General features: G+C 31.6%; 1 long non-coding RNA gene across 1 annotated transcript; it reads left to right on the forward strand.

The window, feature by feature from the left end:
* The first annotated feature begins 5893 nt into the window (after positions 1–5893).
* On the forward strand, positions 5894–9300 carry LOC146936989 (uncharacterized). The gene is made up of 8 exons (XR_015030809.1): positions 5894–6376; positions 7206–7279; positions 7448–7615; positions 7702–7781; positions 8207–8272; positions 8598–8811; positions 8937–9053; positions 9131–9300. It is a non-coding gene; the product is annotated as an uncharacterized LOC146936989 (long non-coding RNA).
* Positions 9301–12171: the final 2871 nt, after the last annotated feature.

Here is a 12171-nt window from a genome sequence, read left to right on the forward strand (position 1 = left end):
ACTGTCAAAAGACACTTTGCCTTCCTCTCTTAAGATATTGAGAATCTTCAAATGTCCTCTGTTAGAAGCAAACTATAAAAGTCAGAGGTGGGAACATTTGTCCATCCCAGTCTTGGAAATAAATGAGGAAGTGATGATATGAGGGAAGGGACGGAAAGAGAAGGGAAGGAAAATTTGCAATCCTGTTTCAGGTATGAGTTTCTTCTATGCATCTATCCATGAAGAATCGTTCAATTTTTCCTGTCGAACAATTCATAAAATAGTCAAGTTCATTTATAATAACCAACAAGCTGTGGTAAAACACCATTTCTTGAGATTTTGAAATTAATCTGGTCTAAGACTTTGTTACACAATTTTCTCAACAAGTAAAAGAAAACTAAAAGGTCTGCTGCATAAGTACAAGTAGATTAAAATAAGAATCCAGATTGATTCATGGTTCAATGTAATGCCAACTTGTTCCAGTAAAATATACTTATCCTAAAGGTAATAATTTCAATGTCTATTTTATGCATCATGCACCCTCAATGTCTATTCTATACATTTACATGGATAAATAAATACAATTACAATTTACAACTTTATCTCAGTGACATGAACAAAAATATTCTTTCATAAAATCATATTCTTGAAGCAATTGTTAATTTTTATTCTTTTGTTGTTAATAGGTTTGTCATCGGTAAGGCGTGCAAAGTGCATACAACACTTTGGTTCATCTTTTCATTTCTCTTAAGGAAGCAGAAGACACTATAAGAATACGAGTTACTGGCAACATAAATGTATATGTCATAAAGCTTCAGGTTTTACTTACTTATCTATTTTGATTATTTTGTATGTATATTTTTGTTCAGTACACTTTTTATAGCTTTAATTCATAAGCACTAACTTTAACAATATTTACATTATTAGTCAATCATAACTATTTGATGATTAAACCAATTTTACTTTCATCTGAAGTGGATATGATTACTTGAAATAAATCGTTGCTTGTTCAGCTTTATTTTGGTATTGGGTTAGCCTTTTGTTGAAAGCATAAAACTTGTTTACTTGAAATATTTAAAAGTGTTATAAACTTGTTTTTAAATTGATTTACTAGTAAAAAAAGAAAAATTAACATTTACTCAGGTTGTACTTCTTTCCTCTGTATAGTTCGATTTTATTTTAATATATACACACTATTTAATTCAACAAGGGTGATAAACTTTCTTACTTCGCGCAGGTAATTCATGATGCCGGTGGACACTTCCTCGCAGAAACTGTCAAAATACTGTTTTCGTCAATAGAGAAACGTACGCTGATAGGATGGCAACAAACAATTTTTAGGCTTACTATCTCTGCTTGAAGACCTACTAGACAACATGAATCCAACAATTTTTAGGGAATAAGAATTTTTCTTGTCCAGATTCTCACTTTGTTTTAGGATTAGATCTCACATAAATCTTACTCCAAGTCCAGAAATTTGGCAGCAAAATCTCAATTACAGGCCAGCTACAAATGTAAATAGACATTGTCTATTTTTTCTCTTTGTAGTTTGTATTGAAGAAACCATGCAAACTTGTTTAAGAATCAGAAGTGAATATTGTATATATCAATCATTTCTCTCCAACTGTAATAAATGTAATAAATACTACAAAGGAACTGTTGCCTACAAATATGGCCTAATTTTTTTTCCCCAGTAATAACATGAATAACAAATAAGCAACTCATTCATCTATATTCCTTATGTAAAACTAGTTTAGAGACCCGGCGTTGCCCGGGTTAGATATTAAATACGTTTTATAAGTTTGTGTGCACGAATACACGTGTCAGTATATTACATTGAATTTATTTAAATTTAAAATTATAATAATATCATAAAAATAAATATAAATGATGAGATGAATGTCCAATGCAAGAATAAAAAGTGTAACATAATCAATAATGAATTAGTCCAAGTGATAAGAGTTTTGGGTCCCTTTAAACATGTGGTCATGTGTTTGTTTCGTGACCCATGTGTATGAGAGAGAAAAATCGATTGAAAGGAAAGAAAGTGGTTGATATATATATATATATATATATATATATATATATATATATATATATATATATATATATATATATATAGGGTTATGATAGAAGACACCTTTTATGAAGGTGTCTTTTATCAAGTTACTCTATGAGCATTTGCGAAAAGACACCAACTTACTTTTAGGAAGGTGTCCTTTAGCAAAGTTATAACTAAAAAGTGAAAATCACACCTTAAGGTGTGACTTGATAAAAGACACCACCAAAGGGTGGCTTGTAACAAAACCCAATATATATATATATATATATATATATATATATATATATATATATATGGGTAATGCTAATGCGCACACACTCAAAAATTAGAAGGTGTATTTTAGCATGGTACACATTTTACATTTTGACTAAAAACCCACACAATTCTTTTTAACTGCCACTAAACCAAATGGATGTTGAGGTAATTTAAATTTTTTCTTTAATTTCTCTCTCTTTGCAATTAATGAACCATTCTCTTTGTTTGATAAGAATCGGAAGCAGTAGCATCCAGTTCGTTCACCATTGTTGTCCAACTATGCATCTTTATATTGTTCCATTGCATTTGAAGATAAAAACAAGAATCATAAACATTTGATGTTCCCTCGCAAAGTTGTTAAAGCTTAATGGAATTTTGGTAAAAATAAAATAAAAAACTTAATGGAATTGTTATGTTTTTTTTTTTTTTATGTTAACCTTACCGATATCGGCAATGCAAAATTTCCAGGAGGTCCACAAATCAGAGCAATAATGCTTCGTCTAATCTAATAGGAAGCAAAATTGAAATGGAATGATTTCAAGTTAAAGACTAATTAAACAAGAGGGGAGAGGGAAGATGCTTCATTCGTAAAAAAAAAAAGAAAAAAAAGTGAGAAAGCTTTCAAACGTAGGTGTTAAACAAGGTGAGCAACAATATTGGTATTAAACTCAGAGCAGAGATTATTTGCAGTTATTAGAGATAAGAATGTTGGACTAAGAGGAATGATTCATTTATTGCATGAGAGAGAAGATTAGTTAAATTACCTTAACATCCTTTTGGTTTAGTGGCATTTAAAAAGAATTGTGTGGGTTTTTAGTCAAAATGTAAAATGTGTACCATGCTAAACTACACCTTCTAATTTTTGAGTGTGTGTGCATTAGCATTACCCTATATGTATATATATATATATATATATATATATATATATATATATATATATATATATATATCAAAGTAAGAGAAATAATAAAATTGGTGTTTGGCAAACCTGAAGAAGAAAAAATGTTAGATGAAAAGAAGGTTTGAGGTTTCTGCTTGTGCTCAAAATATGTAAATGTGTGATTAACGAAAATATATTTATTTATAGTTAACATTTTCATTAGAATATGCTGCTAAAAGATAACATAATAACTAATCGAACCTTTTTTTATCAAAAAAAAAAAAACTAATCGAACCATTTTTTTCCTCAAACATAAAAACTAATTGAATGATATTTCTGCTGCATAAAATATTAGAATTTCAATAAAAATTTAAAGAAAATATTGAGTGGATAAGATCAAAATATTGTTCAAATATTTATGTTAAATAAAATATTGATTTTTAAAAATAGAAAAAATAATAAAAATATTGAGAATGAATGTGGAAGTGACACGTGACATAAAAAACCTTACTTTATATATATATACTACTGATTGATTGATACTATTGATTGATACCTATTGCTATAATGACACGCACCAATTATGAATGCCCGCTATACTGGGTTCACGCACAAAACAACATTGATTGATACTATTGATTGATACCTATTGCTATAACGACACGCACCAATTATGAATGTCCGCTATACTGGGTTCACGCACAAAACAACATAAAAGATCAACATAAGAAAAAATACCTATTTCTAAACTACGAAACTGGTGAAATAATAATAATAATAATAATAATAATAATAATAATAATAATAATAATAATAATAATAATAATAAAAGAAAATAGGAATGGATGCCACAAACTCGATTATGAATTATGAATAAGAATGGAGAGAAGAGCGGTACTGTTGAATCGGGAAAAAAAACAATAGTATAGGTGTTAGTTCAAGGACCTAAAACAGAAAACAATAGTATATGTGTTAGTTCAAGGACCTGCAACTCGTAGGTGTTTGTAATGGATACCAGAAACAATAGTTCAATGACCTGAAGAAAAAAAAAACAATCAGTAAACTCACTCGTAGATGTTAATTCCATCTTATATTATATATATAAAAATAAAAATCTAAGCATAAGTAGAAGAAACGATAGTATAGATATTTGTCAAACATGAAGAAAGAAAAAGCTTAGATCAAAAGAAGGTTTGAGTATCAGTTTCTGCTCAAAATATGTGATTTTGGTGATTAACAAAATCTCATTTATTTATAGTTAAAAAAAAACAAATCGAAGCCTTTTTTTCGTCAATGAAAAAACTAATTGAATAATATGGTGCTAAAAGATTATATAATAACTAATTGAAACTTCTTTTCCTAAAAAAAAGAAGAAGAAAAAGGAAGATTTAATGGATAATATTGAAAGTGTTATACATAGTTTGTTGAGATATTTTGGCTACATAAAATATTAGAAATTAAATATAAAATTAAATAAAATATTTAGTGTATAAGATCAAAAGTTTGTTGAGATATTTATGTCAAATAAAATATAAAAAAATAATAATAAACGTGGAAGTGACATGTGACATAAAAAACCTTACTTTATATATATACTATTGATGGGTAGAATTATACAATACAATTAAATGTTAGCAGGAAGAATTATAGTTTCCTACCTTACTTTATATGCATTTTTTTCTCAATTTAAAGATAATTGTGCAACATTTATTATTTTTTCTCGACCAATATACTTTTATTTATTGAATTGTATACCACACTTAACTACTTTAATAACTACAATTAATAAAGATGTTTTAATAAATAATACTAAATTTACTATTGAAATAGACATAATTAATTATTTTCTTAAAAAACATGACATAACCCTCCAAAGGTGACATTTAATATGAGATAGAGGGATATATGTCTCTGTTGGAACAAAATTTGTTTGTGCAATTCCTCTGGAGTTTTGTTAATAACAAAGTATTGAAGAACAATTGGATATGTTAATATATGTTCAAATGTGCAGGACAAAATATTAAATTTAACAATGTCTGAACATGAATAAGTGCATCATAAGCACAAGAGAAACTAAAAGACTATGGTAGAAGAACTAAAAAAAGGTCAACCATAAGTCAATGTCTTGGATCAGAAGAAAGGAAGTCACTCAGAAGCTGAAGATCTACATCAGATTTTGAAAAGCATCAGACTCTGAAGACCTCCAGACTCTGAAATACAGAAGATCCAGAGGGACCTAGAAGCCACGTCAGATTTGTCCTTTTCTGTAGCTGTCTCTATCAAGACTGATAATAGAATTTATCTTCTTCTGACAATGTGTAGAAAAAAAACAAAGAACAGAGAATGAATGGATATTATTTGTCTCTATCAAGATATTAATAATTAATAATTGCTATTTATATAACTGAAATTCCACAAAATTCCTTCAACACCCACATCTTCAACACCCATATAACTGGTATGTTCTCTTTAGGTTAGGGAGTGGGAGGTGAGGCGTGGAAGTGGAGGCGAAGGTTGTGGACGTGGGAGGAGGAGTTGTTGGAGGAGTGCATGAGATTACTTCCACTACAAGAAAATCCCTGATATGCTACCATAGCTATGCTAGGAAATGTAATGGTAGTAAATATAAAAATAATTTGCTACCATTTGACAGATATTAGCTTTTTTATATTATTTTTTTTATGTTTAAATAAATTAGGATAAAAAATCCTTTTTTCAAGGGGTTATTTTTTTTTTTTTGTTTAGAAAAAAAAGCAAACCCTTCTCTCAGAAACGCACGACCGCAAAAGCCGTTATCCATCTCCACCGTGGCACCGACCACCACCGTCGTCGTTGCTTGCACGATCTCCGCCGTAGCACCGATCAACACCGTCGCTCGCACCAATTTCCACCGTCTCTACGAGCTACTATGCTCCATCTCTTACTTCCGATCTCGGTCCTCCACTCAACGTCGCTGCCGTCGATTGCTCCGATTGCCCAGATAGCCACCGTCCCGTCGATCTACATCTTCGCTCGCACCGATCTTCCACCTCCTTCACGGAGAACCTCAAAATGCTTGCTGATACTCAATCCGACGAGTTTGTCACTATTATACTTTGTTCTCCATCGATTGAACCTTGATTTCCGATCTTCATTCGCATAGTGGATTCACGCGTTTTCTTATCTCTTCAATACAATCGATTTTCCATCACGTGTTTTTGGTAAGAAAGCTAGTTTTTGTAATTTTACTCACTATTACTTCAATTTGATCTTATACGTGCTTGTAGTCAAATTGATTTAAATTAGGATCAATTTCTTTCAATTGCAGTGGAAATATATTTGTGTAAATAAAATATTCACTGAAATCCATGAATTATCACATTATTTTTCTAGTTCAATTCATTACTCTGCAACCTAGAAACTTGTTTCTGTGTTATTCAATGTTGAAATTCAATGTGTGAGTTAGTTTTATATAGAATAATCTGTTTTCAAAACTTGGTAATTCAAAATTGTGGCTTTGTTACTAGTTGTAAAACTTGGTAGTGATTGAAAATTGTGGAAATGTGGCTAAATCCTTTGTTTCCTATTCTCGAATAACCACCTAATCAAGCATAGATATTTAAAATTGATGATAAAACCATGACCTGATCAAGAAGTTAGAGAAAATCTTTGGATTTACTACTTGTTAGTTTTTTATGTTAGTAGTTAATATGCAATTTATGGAACCGATTCACATTGGTTAGAGGATACGTTAGTTGGACTCTAAAACATGTCAGAGTAACAGAGAGTTTCACAAATCCCAGCCACTAATCTCTCAACAATAGAGAACTTGCTACCGAGGATCCAAATCCCTTTCTGTTGATGGTTGTTTAGTTTTGGAACTCGATGTTTGTTTTGTTGATAATTGTGCTAACTACTGCTATATCTCAATTAAGGTCACATACTTGGTGATTTTGTTGATTGTGGGTGTCCTGCTAGTTTTTTCCAAAGCAGTGACGAAGTGTCATGTTACCCTGTCCGAATTCAAAGCTTATTCCTTTGATTTCTCAGGATTTTAGCACGAAGTCTATCAGAACCCCAAGCCTAGTGTGGCACGGTTGTGACTTGTGGTCGTCATTTCAAAGGTATCTGTTAAAAGTTAATGCGTGAAGCCATTATTTAATGTTGTTGTGAAATTGGTCTTCTTCTGCTTGTTATATGTGTATTCATTTCTTTGTTATTACCTAAATGTATATGCTAATTATGGTTTATAGGCGAATCAGCCTTGTTCCTACTAATCTTGTCTTTTACAGGAATCTTCTGAGATACTGCATCAACATCATATGAGGGTACCTGTTGAATATCTATCGAAAAATTATTTTTCGAGAAATGTGAACTTTGATGAGCTTCTTAAAGTTTTGAAGGAGCCAATGTTCCTACCTCTTGAATCAGAATACCAACTAGCATCAAGGTTGTCTATGGTATGTATAATTTTGAAAATATTGTGTTGTATTTTCAAGTTTTATTCTTTTGTGTGGGCAAAAAGATTCCTGAAACAACTGAGAAGCCTCATGCAAAGGAATCGCCGAAAGGGTTCAAACGACTGCTGAAGTTTGGGAAAAAAGGTCATAGCTCAGCCACGTAAAGGTAATGTGCTCTCAAAGACATTGTCATATTAAAATTAGTATTCTGTAACATTTTCTGAGGGTACAACGCCACTTCTAGGACCTCAACTTTTGTACCATGATCCACCAAACACAACCTTCACATGATATTTAAGGACAAACTGTGAGGAGGTTTCCTTAACAGAACTAAACTACGAATATGAAGATTCAAGATTATGACACTAGTGTGCATCTTGTAAACTTACTCCACTTTCTGAATGATTATACTATTGAAAGTATCTTGTGATATATGCATTTACATAAATTAAATGATATTGACAATTTTTTTGAAGTCCTGCTTATTCAATTCTTTGGTTTATACTTGTTCAATTCTTTGATTTATACTTATTCAATTCTGTATGTGTATACATAATAAACTGACTATCAAATTTTCCATGTCACCTTCAGTTCATACTTTAAAGAATTTGATCTCTCAAGATGAAACTCCAACTGCCAGAACAACTCAACAAAAGTGTAAGCACTAAATGCATGCTCAATTTACTAATTAGACTTAAGTCAACTTTATGTATATAGTAGTATTACTGATCTGAATATGGATGCTGTTGTTATGCAGCTTCTCGCAGTTTAGTTTAATAGTTATATACTAAATATATAATCACATTACTAATTTTAGCATAAGTATTGTCAGTCCTGTTCTACAAGTGAAGTTTTGTGTAGCCGATATTTGATAAATTGTTTTGTAATGTTTTCTGTTGCTTTCTGAATCCAATACTTTGTCACCTGCATCTCTATGTATTATCTGGTTTAGTTGTTCTCTTATTATCTTTTTTATTTCAAGCATAAAAGATACGGTCTCCACTTGTAGCTCAATTAAGTGGAGTTGATGGTGTAATTATAGAGGAGGAAGGGGGAAGAAGAAGCTCATATTCGCATACACAAGAAGCTCTGCATGTTTTAATTGATATTCATACTCACCCAGTTGCACTTAACACTGTGAGTTTGGTGTTCCAATTTTCTTCCTTGTAGGTGGCTGCAGTATTTCGCAAGTCTTGGTAATTCGTTTTCTATGGAACCAATGAATGAATTAACAAACTTTCAGTTTTCTTTTCTCTCTGAAATTCTCATGATGTGCAGATTGATTTTTACTGTTTGATAAACATTCATGTGTTTTACTTAGCTTTGCTCGTTGGTATCCCTTCGACGATATGCCAAAGCCCTGCCCACACTCCAAAGATCCTCCCTTGTGAAGAAGTCTTGGCAGAAGCCTCTAGAGCGGATGAGGGTCTTGACGGATGTAAGTCTCTTTGATTTATAGAGTAATGAAATGTCATATGATTGTCACTTCGCTGAATATTATTTGCTGATTTACAGGCCTTAGAAACAAATGACTATGGCTCTGAACCCATGCTACGAAACTGTGGAATTTCAATAACCGTTTTTTTTTCCTTTTGAGGGATTGTGTTTAGCCTCTCTTGATGTTGAATTACTTGTATGAGACCTAATTTCTTATCAATACTATTTTGCATTTCTTGTGCTGTTCAGCTAAAGTTTTTTTTAATTGATTGATAGTGATTTAAATGTTTTTTTTAAAAGGTCAAAAGGTCCTAATTGCTAGGATCCATTAAAGAAAATTTTGTTAAATTTCTGCTGTAGATTTGCTATGGAATTGCTACGACAAGTCTTAGTAATGTTGCTGTCGGTTTGTTGCGAAATTGCTATGATAAGTCATGGTTATCTTGCTGCGTAATATTCATTTTGAATGCTTTTTTGCTGCGGATTAACTAAATATTTGCTAGGATTTTTGTTTTTCTAGCTATGGATTTATTAAGAAATAATTCCCAGGAAATTTGTCTCTCAATCCATGCTACGGCCGAATCAATAGGTATTCCATAGCATATCTCTAGCTAAACTTGTTTGCTAGGAATTATTTGCGAATTTGCTACGGAAATGGGCGTAGCAAATCACATATTTTCTTGTAGTGTTCATGATGTTACTTTGAAGGTAAATGTTGCTGATAAGCGTGTAAGGATACAATTTGTGAATAGAAATTAAAAAGAGCAGAAATAGATTTTACTCCGTGAGTGGAGCAGACTCTAGTGTTTTCTGAATTTTTATCATTGCCTTAATTTCAGTGTCCCTTCATTACATATAGCATAATACTACGACAATTGTGGATTGTATTGCCTCCAACGACCTTATCCTACAGGTGTCCATACAAGGACTAAAAAAGCGTAAAGCATATTCTAAGTGGCTCTTATTGACTAGGCAAGCTGCTACCCAAATACTCTTATGGTTTGACATAGTCATTCATCCACTTGGGCCTACCCTGGTTCCTCTTAGATCTTAGGCGAGGCCCTTTGTCCCAATTGGACTCATACTGGTCAGCTCCCTCTTCTTCATCATGGTCCATTACAAAGTGGGTTTGGCATTTAGACTCAGTTCCAGGGTATTTTGTTTGTGGTGCGTATCACTTTCTCTGCTCGTCCAATCAACAAGTTAAAACTAATGCCTCAGAGCTGCTTTGGCAAAAGGACATTCCTTTGAAGGTTTCTTTGTTGGTCAGGCGTCTTTTTCGTGATAGGCTCACTACAAAAGATAATCTCTATAAAAGGGGCATTCTTCAGCAAGACTCTCAGCTCTGTGTGGGAGGTTGCGGCGAAATGAAATCATCAAGTCACCTATTTTTATCTTCTAATTTTTTTACTCGCATTTGGCCTATAATGCGTCATTGGATTGGATTGTCATCGGCTGATCCGTTCACTCCGTTGGATCATTTCGCTCAGTTTTGTCACTTAGAAGGTAGATCACGAATGCGTTGTTTTATCATGAGGATTATTTGGTTCTCGTGCATTTGGGTTATTTGGAACGAAAGAAATGAGATAATTTTTAAAAATCAAGTGGGCATTCCTCAACTGTTGGACAAAATTAAGTTGTTATCTTTTTGGTGGTTGAAGGCAAAATATCCACATTTTGGTTTCGGTTACCATAATTGGTGGTATTGTCCATTTCCTTGTCTTGGAATTGGTTAAGAGATATTTGGTTTTTTGGCGGGTTAAGAGTGTGTTCTTAACCTTCTTTGTTGTTTTATTGTAAACTTGTTCGTTTCTGTCTGGCACGCCTTGTGCTAGAGAGAGTGAGTTTCCATTAATATATCTCATTTTGACTTGTTAAAAAAAATTGCAATCCAATCGAAATATTATTCTTTTACATTTTTCAATTTAATTTATTTATAATTTTTGAATTTTTCTACCTAAAAAATAAACATTGTTTGAGTCACCTCCTCCATAACAAGGGTCACTGTACAAGAATACTAAAAAGAAGAGATTAATTTGTATGCATTTCCAATCTATTTTATATTTTATTTTTAGAAAAAATGGCGAATGCCACCTAAAAGTCACACACAAGTGTGAGGTTCCAGGTTTGAATTCAGGTAAAGATGTTCAACCTAACAATATTGACATTACCAATTGAACCTAGACTATACCTATAATGTAAAACTATTTTACAAATGTATCAAATCAAATTACACCTTAGTGGTAAAAAAAAAAAAAAAAGTTTACACCTGAGTGTCACTTTTATAGAGTTTCTAATTGTAACATGATTTCTAGAATGCATGTATAGAAAAGTTTGATAAATGATATTCGTACAACTACTTTTTAACAACTTTTGAAACAACTCTCTCTCATACTCACATGTGTTTTTATTCTCTCCCTTCTTATTTCTCTCTCCATTGTTTTTGTCTAATAGCAAGAGGAGAAAAGTGATTGTCACCAAAGTTGTCTAATATTAGTTGTACAAATATCACTACTCTAAAAGTTTTAACAAATTAAGTTATTATAGAAATAGAATTAATACTACAAAATAAATAAATAATTGTGAGTTGTTACACACACTTTCCAACATCAAAATTATTGAATTGCTGTTCTCTATACAGGAGAAAATCTTTTATAGACACAACTACAAATTAATATTACTTAGGCACTCAGATATGAAATGAAAAAAAAACTAAAGATTATTATTTAGTTACATCCATTAACATTATTCAATTGTATTCTCTTTTGGTTTTGTGTGTGTGTGTTATTTGGGCATGTGACCAAAGCAATTATATTTCCTCATATAGTAGCTTTTACTAAATTATGCTTTATTCCCAGCAAGACTTTTAAACATAAACAAACAAATATCAAAGAACTATGGTGATGAGAATTCTTTCATGGATACAACCCTAAATCAATATTATTTGGATACCCTCTAATAAAATGAATAAAATTTAAGAAAAATAATTTAGTCGTATCAATTTACATCAATTTTATTGAATTTTTTTAGTTTTGCATGTGTCTAATAATTTAGTTTTGCATGCTGAAAGGTGATCACTTTGGAATCCTCTCTTTTGCTTTACTGTTTTCTTTTCTTTA

This window comes from Medicago sativa, chromosome 3 (genome assembly GCF_051527215.1).
Source record: "Medicago sativa cultivar Bolivia chromosome 3, Bolivia_mono, whole genome shotgun sequence".
Classification (NCBI taxonomy): domain Eukaryota; kingdom Viridiplantae; phylum Streptophyta; class Magnoliopsida; order Fabales; family Fabaceae; genus Medicago; species Medicago sativa.